This window comes from Apus apus, chromosome 2, assembly GCF_020740795.1.
Source record: "Apus apus isolate bApuApu2 chromosome 2, bApuApu2.pri.cur, whole genome shotgun sequence".
Lineage (NCBI taxonomy): Eukaryota > Metazoa > Chordata > Aves > Apodiformes > Apodidae > Apus > Apus apus.
In genome coordinates this window covers 15,527,820-15,548,298 of record NC_067283.1, presented here as the reverse complement: position 1 = coordinate 15,548,298, position 20,479 = coordinate 15,527,820, and the positions used below count along the sequence as shown (strand labels likewise).

At 36.4% G+C, this 20,479-nt stretch overlaps 1 protein-coding gene across 3 annotated transcripts in view; it reads left to right on the top strand.

The window, feature by feature from the left end:
* The window catches only part of ZEB1 (zinc finger E-box binding homeobox 1), a 120,053-nt gene that overhangs the window by 72,307 nt on the left and 27,267 nt on the right, over nucleotides 1–20,479 (top strand). The window lies entirely within an intron of this gene.

Sequence of the window (20,479 nt, the reverse complement as noted above, 5' to 3'; positions counted from 1 at the left end):
ATGTTCTGAGTTGCCTGTTGACATCTGAACCTTTCCTACTTCTGTAATATCTGGGAAATGAAATAGCAAAGTTTTCTCCTTGAAGTCATGCCTTGCATTTATGTAGATCTTGCTGTGGTCAGCTGCAATTTTATCCCTTCACTGCGTAAGCTGCTGTAATGTGCTTTATTTAGAACATGGGCATCCAGTTAGAAGGTGTAGCTGTGTAGAATAGCAGTACTGCCTTACTGTGGGAAAAGACTGGGAACAAAACGTCAGTGGATCCTTTACACTGATTTCTCGGGTGTTCATGGGTGTAGGTAAAGGTTTTGATAATTAATGAAGTTCTTCATGGATCTGAATGCCTTTTACGTGGGAGATCACTCTTGCTTTATGGCGAGAACATGAAAAGGCAAGAAGATGCAGCAGGGCTGCTGGGTTAGGCACGGTGCCGTGAGGGTACAGCCTCTAGGCATGGACAGCTTGGAGCATAGGCACAATGAACTCATGCCTCCTGTGTTTGTCCAAGCCCTGGAATGCTTGCACATGACATTGTTATGTGTAATATTAAGGTATGTTTCTAGCCATGAAGATTTAGGTGTGTTTGTTGCATGTGAGATGTTAGTTTTTTTTGAGAATCAGATGCATAGTAGCCTCTGATCAAAATAAAATTCACCTCATGCTCAAAATGCCTTTGAGCTAAATCTAAGAAATAAGTGAGGCTTAAATTATAACAGAGTTAAATACCTCAGAAAGAGAGCTGGAGCAAGGGAGTCTCCTTAATAATGGAACTTTTTATCTGGAATGAAGTGTCCACGATGAAGCAATAAGGACTATTGATGTTTGGGATACAGCACCATGTATCAGCAGGCATTTCTTTTGTGATTTTGAAAAACTGCAGGTAAGAGTCTGTTTGCAAAGACAAGCATCAAGTAAAAAAAACGTTCAGTAGGGAGTCAGTAAGATGGGAACTCTGGTTTGTTTTTTTTTTTCTTCTTTTTCTAATAATGCTATATTATCTTAAGTTGCTGTCAGCTTGGTATCTGCAATTATTATGATGTTTCTGACAAATATCATGCATAGTTGTAAATATTTCCAATTTTTTATCTTTTCCCTAAGCTAATTTGTAAAGATTTGATATTAGCATTATTTTATCTTTTTATCAAGTATTCTTGAAGCTGAGAAAAAACGGAGAAGAAAGAAAAAATTACAACTCATTCCTACTTGTGCAGTTCTTTTTTGGTTTTTCCTTATGTATACATTTCTAATTATTTAAAATGTGAAGAAAAGTAGAAAACAGAATCTCAGATTAATTTGAATTTACATGAGATTTTTAGTTGTGTTCTACTTCTGCAAAAGCACAGAGGAGCTGTCTCGTGTTCATGTAAAGACTTTGCATAGTAGATTTACTCATGCAGTGCATGTATGGTATTAACTTTATTTGTATTACTGTATATTTGGAAATAATGCTGTTGAAGCTGAATTCTATGAGTAAGGCTTAATAGTTTCCTTTCTTTCAGATCTGTTTGCAAACTATCACGTAATTGGGCTGGTTTATTGATCTTGCAGAGATTATGCATCTGACACTTTGCACCAGTTAATAAATGGTTTTGTTGGCTTTCTTTAAACTGAATATTTGAGAATGCAGGGTTCTGTTGTGCTGTAGAATTTAAATTGCTTATGTACTGGAATATTTACTACCCTCTTTGTTGTTTCATTTTAGAATGACCTTATTTAAAAATGTATGAGGCTATTTATAATCGACTCTGTGGCAGTGATTAAAGAGGTGTGAATAATAGCTTATTGGAAGTTGACAGCTCCTTGTTTGCTAAACTGCTGTTAGAACGTTTATGCTGCTCTGTTGTACCTCATTTTTCTGAGGGGAAGCTGCAATTTGACAAGTGTACAGAACAGGTATATGTGACTGATATTTTTGTTATTAAAAAAAACCCAAACATTTTATTTTTATTTCTTTTAACTGTATAAGGTTGATTAATTGCTTACTCTGTGTCTAATGATCTGTTTATAGCATCAAGAAAGAGTGAAAAAATCCATTTTTACTTGTAAAAATCAAATGTTGTTCTTCCTGAGTAGAAATTGTAGCTCCAAACAAATTTGATTAAGCAGTCAGACATCTGACTTTCTGCTGAGAGTAATGCTTTATAGGCTGGTCTCTGATGGTTTTTATCTTGAAAGGATTCTAAATATCTCCAGCTCCAGGAAGGTGATCAGGTACTTTTTTCATTGCTATTCAAAAATAAGAATCATGGAAAAAAGGGCTGTAACCTATTCAGTTGCAAATCACGTTGAAGTAATTCAGTTTTTTTGTAACAACATACACAGATATCAATGAGCTTATAGATAAGAGTGATAACCAGATAATACTCAGTGTTTATCCATACAGCTGGTAAGCACAAATAACTTTGCAGTTTATACTCTGCTGTTATTAGTCTCTCATTTGACCTAGTGGACCCGTTTTACAGGTGAACAGTAATTAAAACCCCTGTTCAATGTTGTGTATTGGCTTATGGGACTAAGTAGTTCCTAGTAGGTCTGTACACCCCATGGTGACAGTGTAAAACACAAGACATTTTAAATTATTTTTGAGAGTGTGTCAGGACTTTCATGTGCATCTTGAGTTTCTTGCATCTGAAAATTAGTAGTAACTTTTCTTCCTTACAGTGTTCTCTTTTAGCAGTGATCTGAACATACTTTATATCTTCCTGTGCACACCAGAACTGTTTATTCAAGTGTTTAATATGTCATCGTTTCATATTTTCATATTGGCTGATGTTACTGGTATTATAGAACTGTCATGCTTAATGATACAGATCATAGTAGAATTATTAGAAGAACTTAAAATTTTGCTCAATCCTTTTAAAATTCTTAATAGAATAAGCGGCTACTAACAAAACGTTGTCATATCAGACATCTCTCCATGAGTGTTAGCTCGTAATTTCACAGGTTTTTCCTTATAGGACATTAAAACAAGAGAGTGTAGAATTAGAATTCTGAGTGCACTAAGTTAAAGGACTACTATAAGATCTAGATATTGTTTAAATAAATATATTGTAAAATTGATCTACATTTCTTCTGTTCTTAAGAACTAGACTGAGCTTTTTACAGAGCAGGGTTGCTGTTTCTAGCCATTCTAGCTGATAACACTCTTCACTCAGCTTCCTCAAAACACTGCTGTGCTTTAGCTGGCCCCAAATGAGCGTGAGTTTCCACTCAGGAGTTAGCCGGTTTGTAGCATTGAGTGTTTCCATTGTAGGCAGTCACTCACAATGCCTGGGAATTCTCCTGTATAAAGAAATCTGAATATAGTATGGCTTGAAGAAGAGAGTATGTAGCTTTGCAAAAGAAACAGAATTTAATTTTTAAAATATAAATATTTGGAATAATAAAATTATTGAACTGCATAAGTTTTTCTAGGTTCTTGAAATGCTTTACATTGCATTTAAATTGTCTATTTATGGCTTATTCTCATAAAAGTGCCCTAAGATTGGTCTTTTTCTTTTGTCTAAAAAATATTACCAGAATTTGGTGTTGAGCTGGACATGATAGGATAGGCTTTAATATGTACTCTCATGTTTCATTTTCTTATTTTGTCAAGGTTCCTAACTTTTCTGACATCCACTTGTGTGTTTAATCTCACTTCTGTGCTCCTTGGGAATGCAGTACTGCTGTCCTTTCAGTGCACTGTTTATTGATGGTCAGCACAGACATACTGTGATTTGACTAACTATTGAGTGGAGTTCTCTTAAATTCTTCATCATCCTGGCCAGCCTGAAAGTTTTGCATCTCAAAAGTCACCTGTCATCGTTCAAAACTCCCTAGTCACAGAGCATTTAAATCATTTTTATGTTCAGGAAGTTTTTACAGTTTTTAATGGCTTTAAGTTGATACGAGTGGTAATAGAACATAGTAAGTCAGAGAGGGAACCTGGACTGAAGCCAATATGTGGAATGTTCACATGTTTCTCTGCTCTGTATAGAAATGATGAGGTTGGAAAAGTTTAAGTATCCACTCCCTCTTTTTTTTACTTTTGTTACTGAACACTTGTGTGGCCTTGAGTTTGTTAATCAACAGACCTCATAAGTGAGCCCAGATGATGTATTGTTACAGTACCTTGTACAGCTGCTGGTTTCCGGAGCACAGTGATTACCTACAGTGGCCAAAACTATTTGCTTCCTATTGGAGTACAGTGACTACTAATTGATCTAAATATAGCTGGTAAAACAAAGCTGATTTGCACTTTTACACTGGAAAGTAGGAGTCACAAAGTATTTTAAACTGTAATGTGGAATCTGTTCTTAATTTTTTTCTCTTTGTCCCTCTGGTTTTCTTGTCCTCTGAAAAGATCCAATATGTCATTTATATCAGCTTGCAAAAAAAAAAAAAAAAGGGTGTTCTGAAGGCAAGGGTAAATTTACTGACTCGTATTTTCAGGGTGGAATTTTTATTTCACCTCACAAGTCTCAGGCTAGGCTTTAAAAACAAAAATAGTGGGAAGAGATTTCCTAAGTATCTCTCTCAGTTTTTATCAGTCCATGATGGGTGTCTCAAGCTTCTTACACAGTGTGTTTAACCACAAAAGTTCTTCCTAGTATTTCTCTTTATTATCAGTTCAGGAGTTGAGAAAAATTGTTGATCTGACTTTGGAAGTCTGAGTAGTATGGATGTATTTGATTATTACTGGTGTGTTCCGTAATATTGTCAACTATTTCATTGGAATTTTTACAGGCAGCACTTCAGACTGGCTGTAACACCTATGGGTGTTGTACTCTCTGCTGGTAAGGAAAGGATGACTGTCACAGAGTCTTTCCATACAATCCTCAGCATGGACACAACAATGTTTCCCTGTGCTCCTCCCTTTCCCAGAAGTGCTATTTCTGTCAGTTTACCTTAATGAGTTGTGGGATTTTTCTCATTAAGCATTGCTTATCTCACCCTTCCATGTTCTTTTTGGCCATTTGTCTCTCATGGGTATATTGTTTTCCTATTCAGTGACTTCTTCTCAATAGACTTCTGTGCACTGGCTGTTTGTGCTGTAATCCTCAATGCACTTCCCTACTCCTCTCCTTCTCTAATGGAATCATAGCTTTCAAAAAGCTCAGTTCCTCTCCAGAAGTATGTCAGTGAATTGCAGTTGGACTGATCTGACAGAGCAAATAAGATTCTTAAAAATGAAAATCTGCTATAGAAATGCTGTATATAAAATTAGAGGTTAAGATGTCCTAAAATAGCAACAGGTAACACTGTGCTTTTGCTGTCTTTGACATCTCTCCGGCTTGTTTTAACCAGATAGATCGTGGGAAATTTTAAGAGACTGGCTGTGAAGCAATAAAGAAACAATTCACAAGGCATTTGAAAGGTTTTCTCCTTTTTTAGAAGTTCTCTCTTCATAAGAGACCAAATACAGTAAGCTTGAAAATCATTAGCCTGCTAGACAAAACATTTTTGTTTTTAAGCCAAACACTCCCGTTGTGGTTTGGTCATGCTCAGCTGGTTTGGTAGTAGCGTTCACAAAGAGAAAGTCTCTGCCTTGAAGTGGCTGATAGATATTTCTTACTGCCCTTCTTAGTAGTCATCTGATATCAGGCATTTCTTACTGTCTTTTCCGTTTGTTTACAAAAGGCTGGCAAAAGGCAAAATTAAATTTAAGAATGCTTGTAATGCATGTCAGGTCATTAATAAATATGGGGTTTTCTCCTTTTTTTTCTCTTTTTTTTTTTTTTAATGGTTTATCCTTTGTTAGATTCTTCTTTGTCGCTCCTCATTCAACTTATGTATGAATTTCAATGTTAAATAGAACAGACAACTCTTAAATTATAGTCTAAAAATGTTTAATTTCATCTTTGTGCAGACAGTGAGAGTTTGGAGGTGTTAGGCTTAACTGAATAGTTGTTAATCACAATTAACAAGCCTTGGAACGCACCAGCTGTATGGTAAATTCCAATATCATACTTAAAACCCCACAGTTGTCTTTAATGGACTGATAATTTAAATAATATTAATTTGCTGGACTTGGACAGGCTAAGAGAGTTGGGGCTGTTCAGCCTGGAGAAGAGAAGGCTCTGGGGAGACCTTATATTGGCCTTCCAGTACCTGAAGGGGCTACAGGAAATCTGGGGAGGGACTTTTTACAAGGGCTTGTAGTGAGAGGACAAGACGTAATGGATCAAAACTGGAAGAGACTGGAGAGACTTAATTTAGACATTAGGAGGAGATTCTATAGTGTGAGGGTGGGGAGACACTGGAACAGGTTGCCCAGGGAAGTTGTGGATGCCCCATCCCTGGAAGTGTTCAAAGCCAGGTTGGATGGGTCTCTGAGCAACCTGGTCTAGGGGAAGGTCCCTGCCTGTGCTGGCGTGTTGGAACTAGATGATCTTTAAGGTCCTTCCAGCTCAACCATTCTATGATTCTGTGGTGACTTTTTTAAAGCATTTATTTGTTGGGAACCTTTTACAAGCTTTACCGTGCTATGTGTTGATCCTGTACAAGCATGGGTGCACACTTTCTTGGAAATGCAGTGTCTCATGTAGCTGCATACTATAAAAAGTAATTATGAATACTTAAGAAAAGTATTAGCATTAGCTCATTAGCTACTATTCAGGCAGCTTATATTACAGTAATGTTAAACTAGCCAAAGAATGTCAAAAAGCTCTTGTTTCTCACTTCTACTGTGTTGTGCCAACACTTCATTTACTCCTCCAAATAATAATTCTAGATGATCTCTAGTCTCTGTTTTTGGGTTGTTTTTTGTTTTTCTTTTTGTTTTTTTAAGGCAGCAACAAACTAATAAAAGATCAGAATTTTTTTTACCTGTGGGTTCGGTTTTTTTGTGACAGGAAAATCTGAAATAGTTTGAGAAATAATTAACTTTGGAGTTTACAAGAAACCAATGTGAGGCTGAAGGAAGGAAAGCAGCTGAGGGAGCTTCTCCCAAGGCGCCACAGAGGACAATGGACAGAGCAGCTTTTTCTGAAACTCAGTCATATTACAAAACCAATTGCTGTAGTTTTGTTCAGTCAGGAAAGCAATTTCTTTTCTGATTGGAAAAAAGCTTTATTGACCATTTTTAAACTAGATAAATTCTTTAAGTTAGGTAAAATTAAATAAAAATGTTTGAAATCCTTGCTGTTGTGCCAATTATAAACTCTTCTTTCTGTACTGGGCTGGTTTGTGAAGACCACACCTCTCCTGAGGGAGACTGAGATTTTTCTTCTGTATCAGAATCACAGAATGGCAGAGGTTGGAAGGGACCTTTGGAGATCATGTAGTCCAACCCCCCTGCTAGAGCAGGATCCCCTTTGAGTATCTCCAGGGATGGAGACTCCACAACCTCCTTGAGCAACTTCCAGTGCTCTGTTACCCTCCGTGTAAGTAAGTATTTTCTTATATTTAGGTTAAACCTTCTGCTTAGCAGCTTGTGACCATTGCCTTTTCTTCTGTCACTGGGCACCAGTGCAAAGAGTTTGGCCCCATCCTCCTGACAGCCTTCCTTGAGATATTTGTATACACTTTCAGTCACTGATAGGAGTTTCAGTTGCTGGTAGGATTTAGAAATACCACGTGAACTGGAATCAGGCTTGAAGACAAGGGTTGCCATTCAGAAAGTGAATTAATGCTCAGGAAGGGAAGCAGGGAAGAGTGGGAGCCCTGCCTGGTGCATGCAGCCAGCTCTCAGGACTGCAGGTTCAGCAGCCTCCTGGGCCAGCTCCCATCATCTTCAGTTAACTCATATAATGCTTAGGCTCAAAGAATTGAACTTGTGCGATTTCAAGCTTGTATTAATTGATAGATCATCAAAGTCTGTGGGAAAATGTGTTTTATGCTATCTATAGAGGGATACAGTTGTTAGGAGAGGGGAAGGAGTGTGCTTGGTTTGTCCACAAGAAGCAGTGATGAGGGGTCCAGGCAAGTGCTTAAGTATTAGCAGCATGTCAGCAGAACTCCTGCTTTTCAGTATCTAGGTATTGAATTAGACAAGTGGTTCAAAAAAGTGCTTTTACTAGGGTTCATGTATACACTCAATATTTTCAGTAGTCAATTAGCTGTAAGATTTTAAGAGCTTTTTTCCCTTAATAATGGCATTTTATGCTACATAAGTTCAGGCAGAGATAATATGTCATCAAGTTATGTCTGCTCTGAAGTTCCTGGCTTTGCAAGATATTTTCTTATTCATTAAGACTGTTTTGATAGGCTATCATTCTTCAGGGCTAGCAGTGCTGATGTCTCAGGATGTTATTTCACTTTTTAAAGAGAGCAGTCTGCAATAGTTTGCTAGTACATCTAATAGCTTGCTAGTTCATCGGAATAGCTTATATTGAGAAGTGAATGAGATTTTTTTTTTTTTTTTAATTTAAGCTAGTGCCTAAATTTAATATTTCTTTGTGATAAAGTGCATTTGTGTATCTATATTTCAACAAGAGTTTCTTGAACATTTTCTTCTTCATTCTGGCAGCGTATTCTCAATGCTGGTTGGAATCTTTATCTCTCTGTGATGGGGAGCAGCTGTAGGGTCACAGAGCCAGCACGGCTGTGCAAGCCTGGAAGCTCATGCCTTCTCTTCTCATACCTTCTTCATCAACCTGACTCTGTTTGAAGCATGTGCAAACTGTGTCTGTGAAATACTGTGATGGCTAGATCAGATTTCAACATAGGGGCTGAAGAGCTGGTTTATCCAGTTCTTGGTCCAAAAATCTGGCTATCATTGCCTTCACAGGAACATTCAGTTGCTTTATGTGAAGAATTTGTGTACAGGAATGAGACTGCAAATCCAGATTATAGTTTTAAAGAATGTAACAACCATGCCTTTGGATGCATCTATCATAAATTAGACTTCTATAAAGAGAAATAAAAGGTCTTGCTACATTGTGCAGTGGAGTACATTAGCAGCCTTTTGAAGCAAAGAGTTTAGTATGGCAAAACATGTTTATTTCCTTTATATGATGTTAAACATATCCATTAGATTTTGCTCTGATTTATATAAATACACAAAGTTTTATTTAAATGTGTAAAAATTCACAAGTGTATCATTTCCCAGTGTTGTTTTAATAACGTATATTATCCTCTTGAAATGCATCTTTTGAAAATTAAACTGTTCCATAAGCTTTGTACTTCCATTTAAACAGGATAAATGAGACCTTTCATAGTCTCATTGTATCCACCCATTTAAACAGAACACCAGGGAATATCTACCCTTGAAATCCAGTAAAACAGTTGCATAGTAAATCCATTGCATACTTTTTGACTGACTCTTTATTCATGCTCCTACACTGCAGAAACACTACAGGTTTCTGGGAACGGTAGCTGTTCATTTTCTTGGAAAATGAAGAAGCCACACTTAGGATTTAGATGGTGCTTTATCCCACTTCACACAGATACATGATATAATTGGTCAGTGATTTAATATTTTAAAAGAATTTAAAGTAAGTAATTTGAAAGATCTGTAATGTAAAAATGAGTATTGTAAAAATGTAGTAGATAATTAAAAACTGGAGAGACTTGGGATTTGTCATATGACTTCCAGACAGTAATTTTCTACTGCCAGTTTTGTAATTGATTAGCTGAATATAAATGCAAAAAATTATGTGCATGTCATATATGAATTCATATAGTAAACTCATGTTATTCAAGATGCAAAGCTACATGAAGCAAACCAGATCATCCAAATTACATACTAGAACTGTGTTTGTCTAAATTTAGTTATTGTAACATCTCCTTGTGATCTTTATTTTCGGGAAGAGTGAATTAGGAATGTTTGATGTAACAATCTCTCATTATAATAACATGTTACCTCCACAAATTAATTAACTTGAATCCAGAAGTCAGGACCCAATATCTTGAAAACTGAAACCTAGAACACCATTAAAGCTGTTCTTCTGTTATTATGTGAAATCAGAGTGAAGCCAAAATGTAGCCTGTAGATTTAAGTTAGACATTAGGAAGAAATTCTTCACTATGAGGCTGGTGAGACACTGGAACAGGTTGCCCAGGGAGGCTGTGGATGCCCCATCCCTGGAAGTGTTCAAGGGCAGGTTGGATGGGGCTTTGAGCAGCCTGGTCTAGTGGAAGGTATCCCTGCCTAGGTAGTGGGGTTGGGACTAAATGATCTTTAAGGTTCCTTCTAACCGAAACCATTCTATGATATGATGTTATGATGTGATATATGAGATGATATAAAAGACATATACTGTGTCATAAGCAGGGGACAGTTCAGGGAGTTACTTGAATACTGGTGTTTAAACCTGCAGTCAGAATAAATAGCATTTTGCATTTGACAAACTAGCTCTCTTTCAAGAGGTACATTTAAGAAATTATTTAGAGGTTGAGAAAAATGTTGTGAAATATGTTATGAAAATAAAATAATACTTTCAATTTTTTTAATATATGTATTTAGTTAGATTTATGCAAAATCTGTTTGAAATTGCATAATTTATCGTTCTGTTCATTTACAAATTAGTAAAGGAAAATGTCAGAGCTTCATGAGGAATGTGCTTCATTACAGAGATGTCTCTACCATGCATATAATTTTCTTAATGCTGAAGACATTTCTGATGGCACCTTATAGTTGTCATAAAACTTTGGGAGTAAGAAAGAATTGCCATAGTAGTCTATTCCTGTATATAAAATGTGGCACTTGGAGCACCATTATTCAGCCTTGTATCTAAGAGGATCTCAAAACTTCATAAGCCCAACTGGTACTCCCAAATTGCAGTCTTTTTATTATCCATGAAATAAATGTTTACTGTATATAAACCTTGATAATAATTTTATATAAAATCACCACTATTAAGAAATATACAATATGCATTTTTATAAAGATGTCAGCTGTAGCTTCCTGAAGAATTAACCAGACCAAATGATACCTGAATTTGTGGCTCCAAGAATCAGGCCAATTCAGGCATGAGTGAATGCTCTGTAACTGATACTCATGCAAGAGTGCCACAGAAATGGATTTGTCTCATGCAGTGGTTGAGTTAGCATCATGGACTGATTTTGGTTACAGTTGATTGTTTGTACTAACCTGAGTTTTTATGTACAATGCTGAAACGCAGCTGCTTTTGAGTATGGATTAAGGTACTTATCAAACTGTAAATAAGATTAAGTCTTTAAAGAGAATAAATCTAAAGCAACTGTCTTAGAGTTGTATTTAATTTATGCTACACTTCTGAACAGAATAAGATCTTGCAGTTCTTTAGCAAGCTGGTCAATACGAGGAAATGTGTATGTAATTTTGAAGCATGCTACTGTGGTGTATGTGTGGTTTATGCCTGTATATAACATACAGTGAATACCTCTCTTTCTGACATCAAATAAATTCCTCATACTGACCACATTCTCCCAGAGGATTGGTACCCATTGGTAAATAGTACCAATTAATGGGGACACAATTTTCTGCAGCTCACCTTATACCTGGTGACATTTATCTGTGTGCAAGAGTTAATTTTTACTGTCATAGTAATTAATCTGCTTTTTAAAATCTGTCTAAGAAAATAATTAATGATCTTGCTTTTACAGTACTTAGCTAACTTTTTTTTACATGTGAAAAGTTTTATAGTGGAAATAATGTGGTTCTATAAATAGAGCATTTTTTACATACAGCAGAGTGGTACAGTCCCCAGCGGTTAGATAAGTTTTGAAGAAGAAAAGAGACAGTGTAACCCATGGAAGTATTTTTTTCCTCTCAGCCTTCCCTCAATTTAGTTAATGTTTCCAATTGTTCAGTAATTGGGGGTAGTAAAAGATGAAGGCTTTTCAGATATTTATACATCTCATGTTTAATTTTAATGATCACCACACTCAGGTGTCTCTGAGGCAGTAAACCATTGTGGTTGTCAGACTGTACTTGACTGTGAGGGACACTAGGCAGATGTGTAGATTGGTTTTTCCAGTCTTCTGAGTAAAATGATAGACTATAAAACTAATACTGGTGCAGAAATGCAAACTCACCTGGGATGAAATAGGACATGAGGGAAAGATTTCTACTTTTTGCCCCTTTAATTTGGAGCACAGAATGACTAGATCATTGCCACCTGCCCAGAATTGGTCCCCAAAGTGTATTATCTGAAAATTCACATAACTATCAGGATTTTATCTGTTTGATATTTATGTTAGTATAATTTTATGGGCAAATTATGTGTGTACTCTAGAAAGAGAAAAATGGGCAGAGAGCAGATTTAGTCAGAAGTTCCTGCCTGTGTGTTCTCATTTGTAGAAAGCTCTGTAACCTTCGCTTGTACAATGGTGATAACAGGCCAAGGGTACCGTTAATATACTCATATACCTTCAGCTGTCTTGTTTCTGAATGTTAATTTTTTTTCTCTTGGAACCATTTTTAATACTTCCAAATCTATAAGCACTGTGTAACAATACCATTTTTCAAATCTTGCTGCCACTGAGAATTTTCGTCTTTGCATGTAGAATTTACATCAATCCAGAGACTAGGAGAGAATATTCAGACAATAGTTAGCTTTTCATTAGAAAAAGGTCCATCGTTTGCAAATCCAATAGAGGAATTACTATGGCAAGTCCCTCTGTCTCACTGAAAGACTGAAAGCCTTCCTTTTGCAAATCTTTAAAGCTTCCATTTTTAGCATAGAAAAGCTGCAGAGTAATGAGGAGTCTCAAAACAGTGTGCTGAAAAGCACATTTAAGTTGCTTTTTTGAAGTAGCCCTAATAAGAAAAATATTTCATAAGTATTCTATTTTTATATGATGGTATACATATACATTTCCAAATCTGATTTTGGGGTACCAAACCTGAATATATGTATTTAAGTTTGTATATTTATGCATATATACATAAACATATATTGTCCTGTATTTTAAAACTATTATTGGACCAAGACTAAATACTTGAAATACTTTTATGGGTACTCTCTACTCATCTCTGGACTCATGTCAGTTCTCCATGCAAATAAATTCTCATATGAGTGCTGTAGTTGATTTTAAAGTTGTTTCCTCACCCTTTTAATTTTTTAACATGTAGCAGCATTACAGCATCTGAAAAGCCACTCAAAGTGTCATGCATTTGGAGGCTAGGATTTCAAGGAAAGGCTAATATAGTAGTATCCCAGTGTACAACTGCTGTGATTGTCTTGCTTGGGTGATGCTCAGTTAAAACAATAAAGTATGTGGGCTACCTTAGGAGCTCCCACTTTGAGACCCAAAGCTCCTCTGTACTAAGACCTCTGCCTGCATAGCTTTGGTGATGCTGTGTAATGAGTGTGAAACCAGTGTCCCCAGTTGAGCTGGTCTTCTGCAATCTCAAGAGTTTCCTAAACACGTATGGCTGCTGTCTTCCATTCATCCTACTAGGTGACACTTGGCAATTTTCAGAGGTGATGCCAATCAGTACTGCAGATATATAATATCTTCAGATATTTCAAGAAAGTGGAAGAAAAGGTTTTCCCTGAAGAACCAACCCAAAGGGAGGAGGGGGTAGGATCTCTCTTTTATTGGACTAAATGTACTGCATATGACAATTGTTGCTAGTTCTAGAGCTTCACTGCCATTCACTCATCTTAACCCCACACTGCAGTGGTGAATTGTTTGAGTTCTCACTGGCATCCATGTTTTCTGTGCCATCCCTCTTCTGTCTCCCGGTGGTACTTTTTGAGCTTTCCTGTGTTCTCCTAGAGCTTCTCTGTCAGGATGTTCGTTAGCAGTATAGGTTCAGACTCTTTTGAGGTATATGAGATCGAGTCCATAGAAATTGTCACACAGTCTCATCCACTGTCATCTTTAACAGATGTTGGTTACTGATTCTGGCTGGCATCTGTCACCTCAAGCTCTTGGCTATCTGATAGGACCACATACAGCTTTCCTTTCAATTGCTAGTATGCCTGCACTCAGAAGTCTGTCCAGTATTTGATTCATCCCTTCAAAAAGTAAACTGTGAAAGGGAGTATGTGAACTGGTTGTTTGTAAGAGGGAGGAACAGGGTACATGACCCAAGAGGTCCCTGTTGTCTACAGACTGAGATTTTTCACGCACACATTTGATCCTTTTAATAATGGAATGAGTAATTGAAATTTTAATCCTTCAGACTCATCAGGTAAGAAGTGTATATCCTTTCCAGAGTTGTTTGGCTGCAGGTGCACATCCTTCACTGTCTCAATTCAGATCAGAACTGTATTTTTAAAGTGAATCTCTCCTGATTGTCCTCACTTACTGTGCTTTGATTTGGGGGCGTGCCTTCTCTTTGAACTAAATGCTCTGGGGGCACTCTTAAGTGTGCTGCAGCCACTAACAAAAATGTACTCCAGAAGACCAGACTCAAGATAGTTTTATTAAGAAATGGCTCTGAAACACATTGTGTTTCCTCAGTGTCAGCACCTTCACCATACATATTTCTGTTTCTCTCCCGTCACCTGGCCTGCTAGTGTGGGTACAAACTCGCTGTCTTTGCTGTCAGAACCAGTGGTTCTTACAGATCCTTAACAGTCAGTGCAACTTGGCTTTGGATATCTCTCCTGACTCAGTGTTGGGCTCAGCATCCCAGAAATTATGCAGAAGTAAAATCTAATGTCTTATGCATGTGCTTTAAATAGAACAGGGAGGGATGAAGGGAATATGTATATTCTTCTGCCCAGAACCCCTGTTAGTCACAGGGAAAGCAGGTAGTTGGCTAAAGCAACTGCCTGCCGAAGCAGCAGATTCCCCATCTGCTCTCACCAGAGCTGTGGGAGGAGGTGGTAGCAGCGGCTGGGGAACTGGTCCTGACTTAGATCATCAGGCTTTGCTTCAGACTTTGCCATATCAATAGAAAAATTCGACACTGAGTGTCAGTTTGTTTTTAGTGTCATACACTGATTGATTTTAAAACCATGATTCAAAATCGACAAGTAGAAAATTTGTACTTCCAGCATTGATTTTAATATGTGTTGTGTAAGCCAAACATTCAGTCTCACTTTTGGTACAGCATTTAGAGCATATTTAAGTATGCGGTCTGCTTGCAAAGCATTTATTTTAAAATCAAAGTTTCTTTGAGTTTACCAGAAGACCAGATAATCCAGTATGTGTGTATTGAGATGATTTATATACCTTAGTGCATTTTATGATTCCTGAATGTTTTGTTTTTTAATTGTGTCAGAATATTCAATCAAAATGTGTGCAAAGCTGCATGTGACTGGACATTAGTATTCATTTAAGAGGTGTAAAAATGTTTTGAAAGAGATTTTTATTAGTTAAACAAAATTATCAGGAATGTGCTTGTTGCATGTAAATATTTAGACTTAGGTCTTTACAACCATTTGTATATTTATGTAAACACACATGGGAGGTGTAAGTTTGATCCCTTCAGGCAGAGGAAGAACTGAATCCAGTTCCCCTTTTCCTGTGTGAGCACTCTCATGTGTGTATGTGTCTAAATAGACAGTGAGCCAACCTTTTATAACCTTCAGTTATATCACATACACTGTTCTTAAAAGCAGAATTAATTTTCTGAAGTATTTTTTTAAACTGAATTTAAAATTTATTATTTCAGAAACTAATCTCTGGCAGGGTTTTTTTGTTTGTTGTTTTTTTCTCTTGATTGATTTAATTAAGGGTATAATACAGTTTCCTCACACTTTCCACTTAACAAGATCTCACTGTAGTGTATTTTTACTGAGTTCAACAAGCTGCCTAATGTAATGTGTTCTGCTGCCTCCACTCCCCTCTGCAGAGCTGCTCACCGTTACACCACGAAAAGTCACCCTGCTGCCTGATGACATGATTGGGAAGAAGCAAATATTTTCAGTAAGGGTTGTGAGTCAAACAGTCTTTTTATCACCACAATGTCTTAATTTTAAATTTCCTGGGTTCACTGGTTGTAAATGGGAGAGCTTAAGATTCTTTTCCTTTTAAATACTTTATTTGAATTTGACTAAAGATATGTATTGTGGTTTCCTAGCTGTATTCAACCAGCAAAATAAAATATTTCTCTGTTTTAGCACTTTAATTACTATTCTGTTTGAACATATTTCTTTTTTAATTAGAGTTACGCAGCATCATACATCTTCTCTGAATGACTGTAAAAATCCAGAAAGCAAGGTCATTTTCTGCAATTCATTTTGCAGTCATTTACTCTTAGAGCAATGAAAGCTTCAAATACAGATACTCATTTTTTCTTTAAGAATCAGGATATTCTAGCAAGAAAGTTAGCAACAGGAAAATAATTATGGTTCATAAGATGTATTTAATGTATTGGGTTTTAATGAGTATTTAATCTCTTTTCAGAAGATATATAGTAATGTTATAAAAAATTATTTTAATGAATAAATATTTAATCTTCAGTGTAATTTGTAATACATATATTGACAATGGGACTTACTTTTCATCTGTGAAAGTACAGCTGAGATTAATAATGAAACTGTTTAATAATGTACATTTTTATGCTAAGGTTACATACTATAAGGTGGACAAAATAAGCTCGTACATCTGTTATACATCATATGCACTTGTCTGGTGACCTGTTTTCAGAGGCTTGCAGCCACAGTTCATGATCTGAGTTAGTCTTAGCTTTAGCAGTTGAAGATAAGATTACCTTCTGTGGTCTGCTTCTTCTCCCCTGCTGCTGCTGGCCATCCCTGGAGCGGTGGTGGCTGAGGGTGACGTAACCTCTCTGTCCGTCCTGGCTGTTCATAGGGCAGCGTCTCAGCGTGCAGACATTGATTGCTGTTTGTGCCAGTTTTCTGTTATCCAGCCTGAACTACTTTGTTTAGGTAGCCACTACTTTTAAATTACATTAAAAGTAACTGCTATTGGAGTTGGAAATATTTGTAGTTACTTTGTTGAAAAGCTGTAACTGTTCTTCAGTTGTATGTGAGTATTTTATTTTCTGCTTGGGTGGTTTGGCCAAATTAGAAATCACTTCAAGTCTTCATTTATGTATATTCAATTGAATTTCTTTCAGAGGATTTAAGCTGTAGTCTCCCCATATTGCTTTGGTATTGAGTATATTTAAAGCTCTCTCAAAAAAAGGCTTAATTGAAGGTATTCCTCCCAACTTCAGCAGTTGCTGTGGTGCCAGATGTCAAGTGAGGCTAGTGAGATGTTGTCCTCTTCTTCAAGTGGTAGCTGAGGAAATATGGAGGATGAGAGGAGAAAACACTCAAATGATGTACAGATAGGGAAGGTCTAAATTTGACTCTAGAACTGAACTGGAGAAGAGAGAGTGGGAGGACAGTTAGCTCTGGAATTGGATGCTGCAGGCTGTAGTTCCAAGGGTTTTTTTAATGTCTTCATAGAGCTGTGAAACATGTCAGCAAAACATATCTGAAACAATTAATCTTGCAGGGCACCAGCAGATCTACAGAGCTAAAGCTAAGCTTTGAAGGCTTGCAGGTGTCAGTTTGGTACCATGTAATGGGATTTTAATTAGCTAAAAATACAGTAAATTCTAGGTTGCAATTGTTTTTTAACCACCATTTCTATTAAAGAATGTTAACATATTCTTTGAAATCAAACACTTGACTTTCAAAGTCGAGCATTCAAAAAAAGTTGGAAAATATAAGTAGGAAGGTTGTTCAAACTGTTTTAATTTGTCCCTTGCATGTATGCATAATGATAAGATCTTTAATTATGTGATCACATAATTTTTTCACGGGAGGGATAGTGCCCAGAGAATGAATTAGATGTGTTTATTAAAGGAAGCTGTTGTCTCCAGAATCCTTGTCTTAGTTGCTGGCAAGCACAGTAATTTAAGTAGAGAACTGCAGAAATCAAAAGCCCACAAAGGCATTTGAAAGTTCCACTGAAAGACTGGATTTTCCTCTCTTTCTTTCAAGGAGTGTTTATGTGATTCTGGAAGGTTACTTATTTTGGAGGTGATCTGGTGATCTCTCTGTTTCAAGTTACCGTGGCACACAGGCTGAGGTGCCTGGGCTCTGAGTACAGCTGTGTGTGGAATGAATGCAGGAGTGCTTTGTACATATAAAATGCTGCAAAAATGCAAAATCCTCCAAAGAGCAAGGCCTGAAATGCCTCAAACTGATGTGGTGATACCAGGATTGCCAAAAGAATCCTCTGGTTTAGAAGTGGCCAGTTTATTCTCTTTAAAATTGGGATACTGTCTCCCTAGTACAGTTCAGTTAATTATATGTTTTGAAGCATTCCTGCTAAGAGCCATGTAGAAAAATTATATATGACATATACAATCATATAACTATATAATATATAGTTGTAATATATTGTATATAAATACATGATACAGAATGAAGAATCCCATTTTGGCTAACATCCTATAAATGAGGCTTTGGGAACACTGATGGGGATAAAAAGAATTAGTAATCACTTTGCAATCTGAAAACAATGAGGCAGGATCCTACAAATACTCAGTTCACTCCATAAAACTGAGCATTCCCTGCATATTTGCCATGACTGGTCTCTAGATGAGGAAATGGTCCTGTAGATGAAAAACAGCATGTAATCATTGAGTTAGACTTGCATATAGATATATGGATGTTTCTGCCATTTTAAGAGCTCAACTTGGTGCTGTGTTTGGTGTGTGGGTTGCCTGCCAAACCCTTTTAGATGCAGGTTTGGCAGTTTATTTCCCCCAGATTACTCAAAACTTTCTATAAGAGGAAAACAGGAATTTTAGAGCCAGACTACTTGCTGATTTCATTGTGTGGCTTTGTTGAGAACTGATCTTCAGTAGTAGGAAGCAAAACCCTGAAGACAGTTTGTTCCTCTCTTTTTATGGAGGACAACAAGTTTTTAAATTTTGCTGACTTAGCACATTAGTCAGTATAGTGAGAATGTACCAAAAGAAAAAATAGAGAGCCATGATGCATAGAATATATTTAACATTAAAAAATGTATGTATAGGGAAAAAAGAAACACACTTTCTCTGTGAGCGTAATTCTTCAGGACAAGCTTTCTGATTTTTTCATTTTCCATTAAAAAAACCCATTCTAAATCTATTCTAAGGGATCTCACTTAATTTCCCCTACTAAACAGGAAATCTCTTTTTAAAAAATCAAGTATTAGTTATCTAGATTACTGAAATCTGAACTTATGCCTATATATATTGTGGTTACATTTTGATCCCTGCTCTTATTGATCTCCTTTGCATGTGGCAAAGGTAAATATATTGGTGTTTTATATTAATAATCCTCTACAATAAATATATTAGTGTTTTATATTAATAATCCTCTACAGCAGCACAGTAAAACCCAGCTAAGATAACAGGCTAAAATAATTTTTCTACTTCCTTCTGTTTCGTGTCTGTTCTTAAACTTTTTTAAAAGTTCCATTTACCCTTGCTCAGGCAAATAAATTCACAAATCTCTTCTGCTTTGATGAGGGAGTACGTGTGTCTTCTCTTTCATACATTACAGCATCCCTTACAGTACCCATTCTACTTTGCAAAATCAGTTGTAGAATAAAAAGTTATCATCCATTTATTGATTGAAATGGACCATATACTAGTATTTCAGCAATTTGCCTTAATTTGTTGTCTTAGAAGATGTCAATACTGTGAGTAGTGGGGTGTACTACATTTTTCAAACAATATGATGTGTATAAGGTATGGAAACATGGAGTGATTTTTTTAAAATCAGCAGGAGCTTTTGTCATGCATTTCATGTTTTAGATGAAACCTTTTTCTCCTGCATTTGAAGGAAATTAAATAGCAGCTTGTCAATTCATAATGTTACTCACTTTCTCTGCTTAAATGCATTTTGAAATTACTAGAATATCTACTTAAAAAAAAAAAAAAAAGCTAACCTGAGAAAAGAAGGAGTCTACTTTGCTATTTATCTACCTTAATAGGCAGGTTTTCACATGAAAGAATCATTTTGGCTTCTGATGTGCTAACAGTGGCAGGACGCAGGTAACATAAAGTAGTGTGATTATGTGCCTCCCAGGTATAATTGTGATAAGCACTGAAGGAGTACTGCAGCCAAGACAAGTCTTGGTAGTTTGTTCATTGATAAATTTATTCACTTTCTTAAGCTGGATTTTGAAGCATTTCAGTAAGAAGTTCAAACTTGGCAGTAAAGAAGTAGTACACATATAGGTCTTCCATAAATGTTTAATAGTTTTAACTTAAGTATGAGTAACAAAACTTTTCAGAAACTTGTGGAAATAATTTTTTTCTTAATATGTAATCCTTACAGTTTAAGTGGAAATTACCATCACTGATCTTTTCTGCTTACAAATTAAGACTCTTTTAATAATAATCTGCTCCCATAAAACAGAAACATATTTATTGTGTAATCCATAGTCCACAGTACTCTCACAATATGATCTCCAGGCTGAAAAAGTAGAGGCATTACCTTTTCATGGTAGCTAGGGAATAAGACCACTTATTCAATATTTCCTTTCTGATTCACCTCTGAGATTTTTCCTTTCACATGCATCCTGCTGAGTCTTTAGAGTGATCTTTGGATCTGACTTCAAGAGCATTGTAGCTTAGATCAGGAGCACTTTAACCATTCTGTATCAAATCTTGTTGTTCCATTTTATTGCTCCTTGATTCACCTAGCAGGAGCTTGGAGCT